The sequence below is a fragment of the Chinchilla lanigera genome, unplaced genomic scaffold, assembly GCF_000276665.1.
Source record: "Chinchilla lanigera isolate Chin_1 unplaced genomic scaffold, ChiLan1.0 scaffold00132, whole genome shotgun sequence".
NCBI lineage: Eukaryota > Metazoa > Chordata > Mammalia > Rodentia > Chinchillidae > Chinchilla > Chinchilla lanigera.
The window spans coordinates 1,103,001-1,118,585 of record NW_004955533.1 but is presented as its reverse complement, the minus strand read 5'-3'; the positions used below and the strand labels follow the sequence as shown (position 1 = coordinate 1,118,585).

The 15,585-nt window shown below is 47.6% G+C and overlaps 1 protein-coding gene and 1 long non-coding RNA gene across 3 annotated transcripts in view; one reads left to right on the top strand and one right to left on the bottom strand.

Annotated features, from left to right (window-relative positions):
- LOC102003692 (cytoplasmic FMR1-interacting protein 1) overlaps positions 1-15,585 on the bottom strand; it is a gene marked incomplete in the record, with an annotated part of 145,395 nt that overhangs the window by 84,442 nt on the left and 45,368 nt on the right.
- On the top strand, positions 3,199-12,448 carry LOC102020709. Of its 2 annotated transcripts, XR_264745.2 has the most exons (4): positions 3,199-5,135; positions 5,364-5,564; positions 8,013-8,123; positions 11,459-12,448. It is a non-coding gene; the product is annotated as an uncharacterized LOC102020709 (long non-coding RNA). The 2 variants fall into 2 exon arrangements; XR_001232034.1 differs by having other exon boundaries at positions 3,199-5,564.

The window sequence follows — 15,585 nt, the reverse complement described above, 5'->3', positions numbered from 1 at the left end:
CGGGAGCGCGGGCGGGCGGGCTGGGGAGCGGGCTGCTCGCGGCGGCGCTGGCGCCGAAGGGCCTCGCGCCCTAGGAGGAGGGACAGCACTCCACTGGTAACTCTAAATTTGATAAAACTGATCACGTCACATACTGTAATTACTAGCGCAATGAACAGAAAAGTATAGCTAAAACCGCAAGAGAGGAGGAGAGAAGACAGAAATACGCTCGATCCAGAAGGAACAAAAAGCGGGTGGGACGGACAGAAACAAAGAGCGTTAGCCTGAAACGCAGCTGCGGGCGTAATCTCGGTACTCACTAAGCACTGCGATCGCAGACCGCCGCGCGTGGCGGCGCTGTGGCCCCAGCCCTGCCGAGGCGGACGCGGGAGGACTGCTGTGGGTTTGAGGCCAGCCTGGGCTACATGGCGAGACGCAGTCTCAAAACACCAAAAAGCAAAACCCAAAACAGAAAACAAAACAACAGCCACAAGCCAAGCTGTGCCATCCACGTGCCGGCCTAGCACTCCGGAGTCCCAGGCAAAAGGACCTCAAGCTCAAGGCCAGCCTGGGCTGCGTAATAAGATCTTGCCTTAACAAACCAACCCACAAACAAAGGTACCCAACGCAAGCCGGCAAAAGGTACTACCCTGCACACACCGATCGGAAGACAGTTGGAGAGGCTACACTAACGTGAAAGTAGACTTCACATCAAGGAGCACCACCAAAACAGGAACATTCGGTCATGACAAACGGGGCAATTCATTAAGAAAAAATAATGTTTAATATGTGTACACGCCAGGTAAGCTTTGAAATACTTGGAAACGAGTAGAATCAACGGAAGAAATAGGCAAGGACTTGTAGTTAAAGGCTTTACTACATTTCTGGCAGTACTGGACAGGACAGGCCCACACAAAAATAAGTAAAGGTAAAGAAAAATTTAAAAAGCAATTAAAATGCAGTACTGTTTAGCCATACTCTGTATCGTTTCTATTTTTTTTTTTAGTTTTTATTCTCTTTAATGGTTTGATCAATCTTGCATTCTTTTTTTTCAATCTTCCATTCTTACATTTGGTAATATGGGCAGCTTTGTTGAAGATAACAATATGTAATGTAACAGCCACTGTTAATTCCTATTATTTTGTTTTGAAACCCTGTGTCATTTATGTTTTTGCTTTTTTTGTCTATGTTGTTATTTTATTATTTTTAAAATTCTCTTTATAATAAAAAAAGATAAACTTGGCAGGATATGGTGGTGATGGTGCACACCAGTAATCCCAGCACTAGGGAGGCTGAGGCAGGAGGATCATTGTAAGTTGAAGGCCAATCTGGGCTACAAAGTGAGTTCAAGTCTAGCCTGAACTGGGTAGTGAGACTCTGTCTCAAAAAAGACAAAAAAAAAAAAAAAAAAAAGATAAACAATTCATTTGTAGGAAAACGGATGTTGAGACTTTAATACTAAATAAAATAAATCAGGTACATAAAGTTAAATATTGTATGGTTCCTTTATATGAGAAACCCAAAATATAAATAATTTAAAAAGTAAAATAAAAGAGATGAGGAAATAAAAAAAGGAACCAGGGAGGCAGACTTTGGGGAGGTGGGGAGGGGATTCCAGGAAAGGGGTCGGGGGAGCAGGGGGAGGAAGGGTATCTAAAAACCAGACAGATGTGGCAGGAATGTGTACGGGTTCCCTAAGATGAATGTTGTTATGTTTTTTTAAATGCATGTTATTATGTATCACAAACACACAGCAATAAAAACTTAAAAATTTTTGGAGATTAAAAAACGGCAGCATGGAGACCAACAGCAAAATACAGGCTCCTTGGGACCTGGAAGTGAAATGCCTGGAAAACAATTTGGTGAAGAAATAAAACAGAAATAGATCTCCAGAAATCAGGAAAGGGGTTGTGGGAAAACTGAAAGCTGCCGAAAATCTGGGAAAATGGAGCACATCATAGAGAAAGGTGCGGAGCAGACTGGAAAGCTGACCCTGGCTCCGGAGGAGGACTTGTCTCTGCTAATACAAGATGGAGGAAAAGAAAGAGAAGAAGCAGAGCAAGAAAGACTGAGAACTGAGCAAGAAAAAGAAAAAAATGGCTTTTGGAACAGAGAGCATGCCGGGGAGATAGCTCAGCGGCACACACGCCTGCCTGGCAAGTGCAGGGTTCTGAGTTCAAGTGCCAGTACAAAAAAAAAAAAAAAAAAGAACAGGGAGTATGAATTCAGCAAGAGTATGAAGAAGAACAGGAGAAGAAAAAGAAGGAGGAGGAGCAAAGGCTAAAAAATAAGAAAGTAGAAGTAGAAATAAGAAAGAAGAAGAAAAATATAACCTACGGCTGAGTATGGTGGCACATGCCTGTAATCCCAGCACTCAGGAGGCTGAGGCAGGAGGATCGATGTGAGTTCAAGGCTAGCCTGGGCTACAAAGTGAGTTCAAGACCAGCCTGAACTGCATAGTGAGACCCTCAAAAAGACAAAAAATATGTATATTTTTAAAAACCCAAAATTTTTAAAAATAAAAAGCAGTTAACTGGTTTGACCTAAACCGTATTCCTACAAAACAGAATAGAGAATACATTGTATGTAATGAAATGCTTTCACATTCTTACAACCAAAGACCTCAAGCTTTTGCTAACAAGAAGTAGTTTTCAGATATACGCATAATGTTCACAAAGTACTCTACAAGCTAGAAAGTGAAACAACTTTCAGTCAATATCAGATGATTGAATGGTAAAGAATCTTTGACTAACCACCACAAAATTAAAATAGAAAATAATAACAAAAAATACAATTTTTTAATTCTCCAGCAATAGGGAGTGAAGCAATATGCTTCAAAATATGCCTACCATTACAATAAAAAGAAGTCACATGGAAGCAAAAGAATGTGTTGAACTCAATAATGAAAAAGTACCTTAAATTTGGAAGATGCAGCTTTGGAAACACACACACATATATATATATATTATATATATATAGGTTTTATATACACACACACATATATATATATAAAGGTTTTAAAGTCAATCTAAAGTTCTACCTTTAAAAAGTCAGAAAAATAACAGCAAATTAAATCCAAAGAAATGGGCCTGGGGATTTAGCTCAGCGGCACAGCACCTGCCTGGTAAGTGCAAGGTTGTGAGTTCGATTCCCGGTACTGGAAAAAAAAAAAACATCCAAAGAAAGTAAAAATGAAATAGTAAAGAACAGAAATCAATAAAATAAAAAATAGATGATTAATCTAGAAGAGTCCTAAAAACTGGATTTTTAAAAACATAATAAAATTGTTACATTCAGGTAAGTGTGGCTTTAGGAAAACAAATTACGATTATTGTGGGACTGCTTATCCCTATGTCTCCAGGGTGAACCGGTCCCGAGAACGAGGTGCCTGTGGATGAATGAGAAAAGTAAAGAGAGACAAGAAAACCAAGAGAGGCAGAAGTCTGGGACCAGGGGCTGACAGCGTCTCGGACTGCAGCTTCTAGGACTGTCCCTCCTACCAATTTCAGTCACCTTTTATTGAGCGGGAACCTAGGGCGTAGTAGTACTGATGGCTGGATACAAAACGTTTTAGCAAAGGTAATCAGAGGATTATCCTCTTCCACATGTAATCGGAGACATGTCTGTAATCCCAGCACTCAAGAGGCTGAGACAGGAGGATGGTAAACGCAAAGTTAAACAAACCATTGTGTCCTCAGTGCATTCTAATCAAAGAATGTCCTTCTCCACAGAATATCAGAAATGGACAGAGAAAATCCAGTAGTTTCTGCTTGGCCTGTGTGTGGGAGCGGGGAGAATTAATCGTTTAGGGAGTGTTCGTCAAAATTGGTAGTACAAGGTTTATTAGTCCTGACTTTACCCAACCTCTCTCTACCGAGGGGAGTCAGCTCCCAGGTTTTAACCCCTCGGATGAACACCTGCAATCTGCAGTCACTGCCTACATCTGTTGTCACCTTGGACTTCCAACAGCGCCCACTGGACTCAGACTGCCTCTCTTGGCAGGAGCGGTCACCTGTGGGAACCCAACTGCCCATCACGCTGTGGGGATTTATTTCTCCAGAGCTGTGAAACCAGGACTGAGAGAACGTGCACCGCACCTTAGCCCACCTCAGCTGCCCTGAAACGCAAGTGCTACTTCCTTCCCGAAGGGGCCGGTCTGGTCTCTGTCAGAACTTCTCCCTGCAGCCCCTAAGCCGGGGTCCGTCCTCGTTTTCCTGCTTCCCTTGTGAAGGCCGCCTGATCACCGTCAGAACAGCGCCCTTTAGTTTTTCTTTCCGGACCGTCCAATTTTTCCTTACTTTCCAGTTAAAGCTTTTGCCTATAATCTGTGCTGCTGCCTCAGTTTTAATTTCTATTATCATGAAACAAGCCAGTGACAACCTCCAAGAAAAGGGAAGATCCTGACACAGGCTACACAGGTGGACCGTGAGATCACTACGCTAGGTGAGAGGAGTCATTTGCGGAAAGAAACACTATCGGCTTCTTCCCGTACGCGACACCGGAGGGGTCACACTTAGAGAGGCTGGAGCGGTGGTGGCCGTGGGCTTGCAGAGCAGGAGCGGGGAGTCATCGTTTCACAAGGACAGCACTTCCGGTTGTGAGACGAAGAGCACGCGTGACGGGCGGGAGTGGGTCGGGTGCCCTGCAGGGTGCGGTGGGCCCCGGGAGGGCCCGCTCTTCCTGCACAAACTCAGGATCCAGCTGACGCTGCTCTGCTGCAGTAGCTGGACAGGAGTGGTCGCGGACACCGATGAGCTGCAGAGATGGCTGACCAGTCGGGCGTTGCTGGAGGGGACAAACCTTTACCTGGAGACTTGCCCGCTTACGGCCTAAGAGCTCTGGGACGGGTGGGTTGGCCGGAGACGACACTTAATCAGGTTTGACACCAACAGCAGCAGAAAGCTCCAAGCAGTGACAGTAGCAGAACAGCATAGTGGCAGTGATGGCCGTCTCCACCGCGTCAGAGAGCTGTGCGCTGGAATTCCGGCACACAGGCTGCACACTTTCCTGTGACCGCGGCTCCCGTGTGTCCTGGCTGTTGGTGGAGAGGAAGCGCTCCCACTTCACGCGGCTCGCTCCGGCCCTTTGTCAGCTGTGTGAGCTCACACTGTGCTTTGCCCAGCAGCTGTGGTGGACGTTTATTAGTTTACACACAAGTGAGTCTTTGGCTTTGATCATGAATTCTTTGGAACTTTAACAAGACAAAACCAAGCCTATTACACCAATTAGAACTTCTGGAAGCTATTATCAATCATCTTATTTGTCTGCTAAAGCTCTCTAATATCAATTTGAATGTGCAGAATGTTTAAGGTACAACATATGCTTTTCTTTGTGAGATGTGAAAAACTTTTAATTAACCCACAGCTGTTTCTTTCTTCTCCTAGAGGACCGTGGCTGAGAGTGTGCAGTGTTCTTGTGTAAACGATGTGGATTCACTTGGATGTAAAAAACAAACTGACACGGTCATCCACGGCCGGTTTCATATTAGTGGAAAATGTAACTCAGGCCTTAAGTGTCTGCCTGTTTGATGTCCTCGTGAATGCACAGGGAACATGCAGTGACTCTTTTGGCCTCTTTAACTTGTGGTAAGTACTGTCACCACGTCCCTGTCTGTCATCATACATTCAGACCTTCGCTCACTGGACTTAAAAACCTTGTACATTGTAAGCTTATCTGTACGGAAAGGAAATGCTAGACAAAGACTAAGGGGGCAGTTAAGGTACTAACTGTGGTTGTTTTTAACTGTGTGATTCTAGATGGCTTTAATTTTGTTTATGCATTTTTGTGCTTCCTGAATTTTATATATGTATGCTTCCACTTTAAAATAAGAAGATGCATTAATTTTTAAAACACTGCTGCATTCACTTTGATACAGCACATGTTCATGCTTTTAAGATACGCAGCAAAAAGTTTGGAACAGAGGTGACGACGTGCTGGTCTAGCCATCGCTGGGAGGCAGGACATGGCTGGGTTTCCTTCCTACCAGTTTTCCAAATATTCACCGAGAAGCAGGAGTCTTACTTACTCTCTCATCACGGAGACACAGTGAGACGCCGACACCCACCACTCCAGAGAGGAGAGGTTTATCCTGGCTCACATTTGTAGAGGTTTCAGTTCATAGTCAGCTGGCTTCAAGGCAGGGCAGCACGGCAGAGGGGCCTGGGCCTGCCAGAGGAGAAACAGACCACGGCAGGGCTGCAGGAAGCAGAGAGGGATCAAGGGAGGAGGAGGGAGACGGACCCTCCCGGGCCACGTCCCCAGTGACCCACCTCCTCCCGCCAGGCTCCACTCCCGACAGCACAGCTCATCAGTGGACCAGCCCACTGGTAAGTGTCATGTACTCATGCTGTAGTCACCTCCCAAAAGCCCGCTCTGGAGGGCATCTAGACACGAACCTTACAGCAGTTATCACATATAATAGTAGAAAGGTTTTCTTTGTTTGTTTCTGGATTTTTGAGACAGGGTCTCATTGTACAGTTCAGGCTGGCCTTAAAATTCGTCATGTAGCTCAGGCTGTCCTAAAATGTGGGGTGCTCCTCCTGCCTGAGCTTCCTGAATGCTGGAATTACAGGTGTGCACTGCCAGGCCAGGCAGGAGGGTCACAAGTTTGAGCTTAGACTGGGCAACTTCGTGACTTAATGAGACCCTGTCTCAAAATAAAGAAGTATAAAAATAGATAAACAAATGAAAAAGGACTAGGGATGTGGTAAGTCACAAGGCAACTCACCCCCCCCCCGAGATTTAAGCGCTTTTATTAAGGAGTTAATAAAAACTCCTTCCTCTTCACCTGTCCCCCTCCAGTTCCCCTCCACAAAAGCCAACCTCGCCCTCATCCGCCTTGGCAGAACCAGACGTTCAACTCTTACAAACAACCCACCCCGCTCGGGCTGTTCTGGCCCACACACACCCCCTCCCAGAAAATGTTCTGGCTCACAGACAGCTTAAAAACCCCATGCTTTGCTCAGCTCGGGGCTGAGCTAGTCCGCTGGGCAGCCCGCCATGTTGCTCTCCCCACTCCATAAAGACTCCTCTCGTGTCAGGAGGTCCGGTCTGGTTCTGTGTGGGTCTCAGCCCGATCATGTCAGGATGCAGCTCAGTGTGAATGCACTGGGGTTAATTCCCAGTGCACAAACACCCCCACCTCCACAGCCCGCATGAGTCCATCTATACGAAGTTCTGTGTTAAACACCACTAATCCATGGTGAAGGAAGACAGGAAGTGCTGGTCTGGGAGAGGGAGGGGGACTAAGGCCGACTGAAAAGGGGCAGGTGGGAAATTCCTGGGGACGTCGTGGTATTCTGGGTCTTTATCAGGCTGATATTTACACAGGCATGTTATATAAGTCAGCGTCAGCCAGAAAAGCAAAGCTAGTAGATTTGTATTAGGAGAGTTATTGCAAGGAATCTGCCTGTGAACTGTGGGGCTGGGGGGCGGTTCTGGACTCTGCATGCAGGCGATTACAAAGTTCAGGCTGCAGTTCTGGGTACAGGCTAACACTGTCCCGTAGGAGGTTTCTGTCAGGGGCAGAGCTGCACAAACAGTGCCTCTGCTGAGCTGAAGAACCTCCCGCAGCAGATGTGCATCCCGGGGGCCGGCAGAATTTACTGTGCTGGTCGGAATGTTTGTTTAGACCCCCGCAGCCCCACACCCCTGTGCTGGATCCAATCACCAAGGTGGTGGTACTAGGGAGCCAGACTTTTGGGAGGCGAGAGAGCCACAGAACAGGAGCCCTCCTGGATGGGATTAGTGCCTTATTAGAAAACAAACAAAGAGAAAACCCGGAGAGCTGCTTTGCCCCCTGGTTTCATGTGAGGTGCAGCGGTCACCTAGGAAGCAGGAACTGACCCTGCTGACGTCTTAATTTTGGATTGTCCAGCCTCCAACTCTGTGAGAAATAAACGTCTGCTGTTCATCAGCCACCTGGTTTATGGTGTTTTACTGTAGCAGTCTGAAAAAGTTAAGACAATAAGCTTATTTGGAATAAAACCAGCCTTTGCTGATATAACTAAGCTCTTGAGATGGGATCACCCTAGATTATCCAAGTCGGCCCTAACCGGATGACTGTGTCCTCACGAGAGAGCGAGCAGACAGACGCAGACGCAGGCCCTGGGGCACAGACAGCACGGCCACTAACCACGGAAGAGGTAAGAGCGAAATCCGCAGAGCTTCCGCGGGAACACCAACCTGCCGACACCTTGATTTCTGGCCTCTCGGCCTCCAGCACTTTGAGAGAATAAATTTCTATTTAGACCACCAAGTTTATGGTTGATAAAGAGGCCTACGGAAACTAATACAGTGACTTAAAATTGATAAGTCACAAGGCAACTCACCCCCCGGCCGGGAGATTTAAGCTTTTATTAAGGAGTTGATAAAAACTCCCTCCTCGTCACCTGTCCCCTCCAGTTCCCCTCCACAAAAGCCAACCTCGCCCTCATCCGCCTTGGCAGAACCAGACGTTCAACTCTTACAAACAACCCACCCCGCTCGGGCTGTTCTGGCCCACACACACCCCCTCCCAGAAAATGTTCTGGCTCACAGACAGCTTAAGAACCCCATGCTTTGCTCACCTCGGGGCTGAGCTAGTCCGCTGGGCAGCCCACCATGTTGCTCTCCCCACTCTATTAAAAAAGACTCCTCTCGTGTCAGGAGGTCCGGTCTGGTTCTGTGTGGGTCTTGGCCCGATCATATCAAAAATGACACCAGTTTATTACATTATACTTCTGTATTCCTCAAGCCCAACTTGAACTCCACCACGCTAACGCTCCCATTAGCAGGGCTGCTCTATGAAAGCATGTTTACTGGCCCTCCCCAGCCTCTAGAGGCTGCTGACATCCTCAGCTCCTACGCTTTTTTTCCCACATTCAAAAGCAGAGTTTAATCTGGGTGTGGTTGGTACACACCTGTAATCCTAGCACTCTGGAGGGGCATGAATTTGAGGCTAGCCTGTGCTACACAGTGAGTTCAAGGTCAGCCTGAGCTACATAGTAAGACCCTCACTAAAAAAAAAAGGGAAAGCCAGGCATGGTGGTGCAGGCCTGTAATTCCAGCACTTGGGAGGCTGAGGCAGGAGGATTGTTGGGAGTTTGAGACCAGCCTGGGCTACAAAGTGAGCTCAAGGCCAGCCTGAGCTGCATATCAAGACCCTGTCTCAAAAAGACAAAAGAAAAAAAAAAGAAAAGGAAAAAAGGCAAAACCACTATGGATTCTGCTGAAATCCTGAAAATCATTGATAACTACTTTGGAAAACTAGTCTCATAAAATGGAAAATTAAGAAGAAATGAATAGATTCTTAGATACACATCAACTATCAAAGTTGAACCAAGAAGATATGAAAATCCTGAATCTAATATCAGTCAATAAAATTGAAGAAGTAAAGAATAAACAAATAAAGCCCTACCAATTAAGGAAGACCTAGGTACTGACAGATTCACGGCCAAATCCTAAAATAAATTTAGAGAAGATCGGGGCTGGGGATTTAGCTCAGCGGCAAAGCACCTGCCTGGCAAGCGCAAGGTCGTGAGTTCGGTTCCCGGTACCGGAGAAAAACCAAAAAAAAAAAAAAAAAAAAAATTTAGAGAAGATCTAAGTCAAATTCTTTGATGAAACCCAAAGGGAAGCAGTACTCCCGGAGTCATTCTTGGAAACACACATTACCCAGGTTCCAAAAACATAAAAAGACCCAACTGAAAAATATACCTACAGGCCAATCTCCTTAATAAACATTATTACAAAAATCCCCAACAAGATATTGGCCAACAGTGCAATAAATCATTATGGCCAAGTGGGAGTCATCCCAATAAATATAATATACCACACAAACAGAAGCAAGGATAAAAATCACACAATCAGCTCAATGTATGCAGAAAAGCATTTGACAAAACTCAGAGTCCATCCATGACAAAACCCCTGTAGAAAAATAGCTGGACCAGTCCTACCAGGTTATCTGGAATAATCTCCCTTAAAGCCACCTCATTATGGGTTTAATCTCATCTATTGTCTCAGGCACTTTCCTATCACTGGGGAAAACACCTTTCACCCTCAGTTCACAGGAGGAGGGTTTATTTTGTCGCAGTCTGCGGTCAGCTGGCTCCAAAGCAGAAACAGCGTGGTGGACGGGGATGGGGAGAAAGCTGTACACCCGGTGACAGGCTGCAAGCAGAGAGAGGGGAGGGACTAGATTCAGGCTCGGGTTGTACGGTAACTTGGTGGCCCAAAATTAGGGATCCAGTCTCTACGAAGGCCCAGCAGCAAGCTAGAGCTGTCTCTCAAAAGGAGGGTAGCTAGGTGTGGTGGTGCAGGCTTGCAATCCTAGCACTGGGGTGGCTGAGGCAGGAGGTTCACTGCCAGTTTGAGGCCATCCTGGGCTACAAAGTGAGTTCAAGGCTAGCCTGAACTGCATAGCAAAATCTTGTCTCAAAAAAAAAAAGGCAAAATAAAAATCAGAAAACAAAAAACCGAGAGTAGTTCTCGCAGGTGGCTCCCAAGGCTTTGCTCTAGAATTCCAGAGGCTTCTGCTGTGCTGCAGCCACAGGAGCCTCCCAAGGCCTCCAAAGGCATCTCCGGCAGCCGTTACTTTGGGGTGTGCCGGCCCGCGCTGCCGCGTGCAGAGCAGCTCGCACAACCACCTGCCCTGTTGTAGAGCCTTTTCTCACGGGCGCCGCCCAGAGCGAGCCAGTTCTGACGACCGTCCTGGGCTAGGGCAGCAAACAGAGGAGAAACAGTTACCTGCGAGGGCCAGCGCGGCCCACCAGCGCCTCCTGCCTGGCGACCGCCGTCTTCCGAGTGACATTCTGGGTCTCTGAGAGTGACTGCCACTCAAAGTTCACTTTCTCCTTCCAGTCACTCTTCTCGTATGAACTTCTGGCCCTGATCCATCACCTTGGAAATCTCAATAAGCCCTGGATTTCTAGGCCCCTCGACCTCTCACTGGGCAGCAGTGGGTCCCTGAGTTTTGTGAGGTTCATTTCCTAACCTCTGACATCTAAATATCCCACCAGTAAGTCTGGAGTAGTTACTCCTCCTCCTCCAGGACCAGTCAGCGCAGCACCATTAGCGCAGCAGACGAGTGACCCAGTATTCGGGAAAGGAAGAGGTAATCAAGGTCCCTGCAGGCTAAATTATGACACAGCACTGGGGAGCAGCTCCACCCCCGAGGAAGGCAATGAGAGGGTATTGCAGCCTTGCCAGATGGAGGCCAGTGGCTTCTGGTGGGTCTTATAGAAAGAACAAAGAGACATTTGCCAGGTTAATAGGTATATACCAGGTACTAGAAGATGTGTTAATTTGTTCCAGCCATAAAGTTTTATCTGTTACAGCAACTATGTTTGGAGCTCCCTCTGGGTAAGATTTCAATAATCCACTCATTTCCCGAGATCCAGCCACAAAGCAAAGGGAGATTAAGGATATGATGGGAATCATCACCCTTGCATCTTTTTTGTTGTTGCTGTTGTTTGAGACAGGGTCTTGCTTTGTACTGCAGGCTGGCCTTGAACTCACTGTGTAGCCCAGCTGGCCTCGAATTCACGGCAGCCCTCCTGCCTCAGCCTCCTGAGTGCCTGGATTAAAGGTGTGCCCCATCACGCCTGGCTACCCTGTATCTTTGAAGTTCTTGGTAATGGCAGTAATACCTGCAGTGCCCTGGAAAGGTGGGGTTGCTTTACATGGTCTTTGCCAGTGTAACAGCCCCGCTCCACCAGTGAGGGGAAACGTGGGCATTCTGCGCGTGCTGGAGCTGGAGAAGTAACTGGAGGATGGGAGCAGGGATGTGGCCCCCACTGTGGAGTAGACCTGAGCTAATGCCCCGCGGACCACTGGCTTTCACGAGCTGCTCCTGAGGGCCCCGTGGTGCCGTGGTCTCTGAATGCGTGCCAGCTGGAGTTCCCTTCTCCCCGAGTCTCTTCCACAAGTGTCTGGCTCCATGCGAAGCACACAGAGGCCTCCGTGGCAGCACCGCGGGGTCTCACCACGCGGCGGGCCTGTGTCTCTGTCTGATGGTGCTACAGCGTCCTTTTTGGCTGTATTTTTTTTCTGACTATTGATGCAATGCTTGCTTATTGTGAAAAAATCTGGGAAAGGACACTTGCGATCTCTGGAAAACATGTCACTTGTTGAAACATTTCTGTAACAACTGTTTTATCTTAACTTCTACCTCTTGGCCAGATCTGTGTCAAAGTGCCTACTGGATACTTCTACCAGCAGGTTTGACTTAAGTCAAACATTCCTTGAGGCGCTACAGCCCCAGATCCCATACTCTTACCTATGATGTCGCAACTGTGTTCTTTAGGGCCAAGTTAAAAATGTGTTCACACAAAACTTGTGCATGCAAGTTTATACCAGCTTTGTGCACGGCTGCCAAGTCTTGGGAGTATCTCCAGATACTGGAGTATTATCTGGCATTAAAAAGATATGAGCTAAGCCGGGCGTGGTGGTGCACACCCGTAATCCCAGCCCTCGGGAGACTGAGGCAGGAGAATCGTTGTGTGAGTTCGAGGCCAGCCTGGGCTACAAAGTGAGCTTAAGGCCAGCCTGAACTGCCTGGCAAGACCCTGTCCCAAAAAGACAAAAAAAAAAAAAAAAAAAGATACGAGCTAGCAAACCATGAAAACCATGTGGTGGCTCATGCATATAATCCCAGCACTCAGGAGGCTGAGGCAGGAGGGTCACTGCAATACATTGTGAGTTGAAGGCCAGCCTGAACTACATAGGAGTGCTGTCTGAAAAAACAAATACAAAAGCAAAGGACAGAAAGAAAGAAAAGACACGGAGTAACCTGAAGTGCATGTTACTAACTGAAAGAAGCCAATCTGAAAGGAGTGCAGACTGTTGCGTGCCAGGTCTGGAAACGTCCCAGTGTTCAGGTATGGTCCCAGCCGGCAGTGTTGTGGGGAGGAGGCTGGACTTTCGGGAGGCAGGGGCCGTGGAGGGGAGTCGCTGGCGGTGGTGCCATGACAGGGACGTGAGCGCCCGGCCCCTCCCCCTCCGCTGTCCAGCACCAGGGGTGAACAGCTTCGTGCCAGCCAGCACCGGCTTCCTGCTGAGTTTCTGCCTCAACACCGGCCAAAGCAACAGAACCATCTACCGGGGCGGGCGCCTGTGAAACCCCAAGCCCACAGAACCCGCTCCTCCTTGCCGCTGCTGTCTCGGGCGTGTGTTCCCTGACACGGCATGATTCAACTAGGCAAAGTGCAGAGAAGGTAGAAAGGCCACAGCTGCCAGGGCTTGGGTGGAGGAGGAAAGGTAAATAAAATATTCTGTATTCTGTCTTGGTGAATATGTGCCATTATACATTTCCCCAAACCCACTAAATATACAGCACTATTTAATTCCATAGAAATTAGATTAATAATCCAAACTAGACTTTGGTAAGTTAAGATACTAACTGGAATCCCTAGGGCAACCACTGAAAAGCTCCTCAAAATATACAGAAAAAGCATGCCATGTGAAACAAAAGCATGTATTTTACAGAAATGCAGCAGGGCAGAAAAAAGTAACTAAAGAAACATAAGTAAGACATTTAGAAAACAAATAGAATGGCAAACATAAACCCTATCTTATCAGTAACTGTATATTTGTTATAATAAACTTTCCAATTGAAAAGCATGGATACCCATGGATTTGCAGATTACATTTAAAAAATCCAGTTGCCTGCTCTCCCACTAGACACATTTTACTTTACCTTATTTTGTTGTGTTTTTGTCTTTTGAGACAAAATCTTACTACATAGGCCAGGCTGGCCTCAAAGTCACTGTGATCCTCCTGCCTCAGCCTCCCTAGTGCTGACATCACAAGTGTGCACCACCGTGCCCGCAGCAGACACACTTTAGATTTGAAGGCACAAACAGGCTGGAGATGTAGCCCAGTGGTACAACTCTCAACAAGCACGTGCGAGGCCATGTGTTCAATCCCTAGTACTGGAGAACAAAGACAAAAAACAATGAAATCCAGGGGAAAACAGGCTGAAACTAGAAAGACAGAGGGGAGAATATCTATCTATCTATCTATTGATTTATCTATCTATAGATATAGATACAGATATTGATATAGATAGATATCATGAAAGAGAAAGTAAAGTAGAAGTGGCTATACTGTTCTACAAAACAGACTTAAAGATGATAAGTTTTATTAGAAACGGTATGTTGTGATGATTAAATCATTACCTCATCTGCATGCTATAACAAGTATAAACATGTATATAACTAACATAGAGTCCCAAAACTGACAGAATAAGGTAATTCACCAGTGCTAGCTGGAGAGGTAAGACAAACATTTCAACAATGTACAAACCTAGAGGCCGCAAGCGCCCGCTCCAGGAGGCCGTGGGGCTGGGGAGCGCGGGCCCTTTGGGGCCCGGTGCACTTGGTCGCGTGGGCACCTGGGGAGGCAGGCAGGCCGCAGGCGCCCGGGAAGTGGCGTGGAGATGTGTGCCAGCCCTCGGGCCGACCGCTGTGCAGTCAAGAAATGCCACGCCACAGAGAAGCACCGACCCAAGAGGCCCGCCCGGACACGTGCGTGAACCATCCTGACATGGAGAAACCTCTGGGAAAACATGCCACACAGCGGGTCGCTCTTCGCCCTGCCCTTGAGAGCCAGAGAGGTCCGGAGTCAGTAGAGGAGCAGCCAATGAACAAGGACTCGGAGATCACTAGGGTACCGACGCCCAAGGATGCAGAGGTCGAGCTGACTGGGGACGCGGGAGCCATTCGGGAGCCATAAACCAGGAGGACCTTGCGCAATACCCAGGGAGATGCCCTGGAGGCCATTCTCCCCCTAAGTGTACAGGCTGTGGTGGAGGAGCACATGGAGCTCCGGAGAGGTCTGCACTGAGACTTCATGGATTACGTGGGTGCCCAACATTCAGACTCTGAAGAAGTGCCTTCATGGAGAAGGTATGTGTCTAGGTTACCTGCCTGGGGCACTTCGCACCTGATGGTGCTGAGACTGACTAGCAGGCCGAGGACTTCATCCACATGTTCCTGCCGTCTGTGTTGACAGCTGGGGAGAGGACACTAAGTGGTTGTGGGGTCCCAATGCACTGGGAGGATGGAAAGAACACCCCTCTGCTTTCTTAGACAAGAGGCATTGATAAAGCATACTTTCCTGGATCCCAGTTCAGTAGAGGGATAAACTATTCTTAAAGATAAGTTTATTACTCAGCCAGCCCCAAATAGTAGAAAAAAGCTACAAAAAATGGCTTTTGCCCCAGATGGCTCACTTGAGATGTAGGAATTGCCTCCTCAGTATTTTATAGCCGTGAGGAGGAGGAGGCCAAGGAGAGAAAACAAAGAGATGGAGAAAAAACAGCTGCCTTTGCTGCAGCACTAAGAGAAACAGACCCTAAGTCTGATTTTCAGGGCCCCAAGAAGAACCCAACAACTACATTCAACCGCTACGGCTGTCAAAAGCCAGGCCACCTCAAGAGGGACTGCCCTAAATATCCCCCTGGGCCATGCCCTGACTATAAAGGTGACCACTAGAGGTCAGACTGCCTTCTGAAACGAAGGCCCCAGAGCTCAGACCCCTCCTACCAGCTGGTCCAACAGGAATGAGGGGGCCCAGGGCATACTCTGCCTTCTCCCTCTGGCCAGACCGTTATCTTCAAGGAGGAGC